This window comes from Aplysia californica, unplaced genomic scaffold, assembly GCF_000002075.1.
Source record: "Aplysia californica isolate F4 #8 unplaced genomic scaffold, AplCal3.0 scaffold00176, whole genome shotgun sequence".
Taxonomy (NCBI): domain Eukaryota; kingdom Metazoa; phylum Mollusca; class Gastropoda; order Aplysiida; family Aplysiidae; genus Aplysia; species Aplysia californica.
In genome coordinates this window covers 589,164-590,312 of record NW_004797446.1, presented here as the reverse complement: position 1 = coordinate 590,312, position 1,149 = coordinate 589,164, and the positions used below count along the sequence as shown (strand labels likewise).

At 36.8% G+C, this 1,149-nt stretch overlaps 1 protein-coding gene across 1 annotated transcript in view; it reads left to right on the top strand.

The window, feature by feature from the left end:
• Positions 1-1,149, top strand: part of LOC101855488 (calponin homology domain-containing protein DDB_G0272472) — a gene marked incomplete in the record, with an annotated part of 217,513 nt that overhangs the window by 183,808 nt on the left and 32,556 nt on the right.

Below are 1,149 nucleotides of genomic sequence, written 5' to 3'. Positions count from 1 at the left end.
TAGATAGATAGATAGATAGATAGATAGATAGATAGATAGATAGATAGATAGATAGGCCAGGTACAAAATCCATGTTTAGGAAATATAGTTGACCCATTGGAAGGTGTAAAATAATCGGGTGAAATCAAAATGGGACAAAATTTATCTTAAAGTTACTTGTTTGCAAAACAAACAAAATTTTTTCCCAACCCACTGTGCTAACTGAATGTGTTGTTAAACGTTCGAATCAAGGTAATCAGTGGCGTTGGTGGTTTAGTGGTTAAGTTCCCGGACTCTCAGCCCTAATGTCGTAGGTTTGAATCCCGTCAGGGGCCCGACGTTGTGACGTGGGAAAGGCATTTCACATACATTTTCCCCACTTCACCCTCGTGGTATCGGGTACCCGATTAAAAAAAGGGAAAGATTTGGTCAATTTTGGAGTGTTTGAGCGCATACAATCAGCAGTTTGCACTGTATGCTTTCCAGGAAGCCAAAAATGTGCCCACGCCTAAGTATTCTAGGGTTTTCTGGGGTAATAAAAATTGTAAAGCGCACAGAGCATGATGTAGAGCGTAGATATGTGGATAAGCACACTACATAAATGCAATGATTATTAAAGAAGAAGAAGGAGGAGGAGGAGGAGGAGGAGGAGCAGGAGAAGAAGAAGAAGAAGAAGAAGAAGAAGAAGAAGAAGAAGAAGAAGAAGAAGAAAAATATTGATGACAATGATAATAATATTAATAATAACTGATTGCAATTGTATCGCGCTCCATCCCATGCAATTATAATAATAATAATTGCATTTATACATGTATAACGCATATCATTGCTCTGCAACGTGCTCTGATAACGTTACAGCTTTTACATAATAGATTATTATTATACACTTGACTGTACTATATGTGTATAGGTGTCTCTTTTCGTGTCTGTTTTTTATTAGCGTTATGTAGACCTGTTTATCTATTTGGGGTGCTCATGATGTTTTTATCTGAAATGCATGTATTAATTGCATTTATCTTGGTTATGTGGGTTTGTGTGTATGTGTACTCATAAATGTGGTGTGTGTCTGTCGGTTTGTGCATGTTTATATGCGAGTGTGTATAGGTGTGCATCTGTGTATGTATGTATGTATGTATGTATGTATGTATGTATGTATGTATGTATGTATGT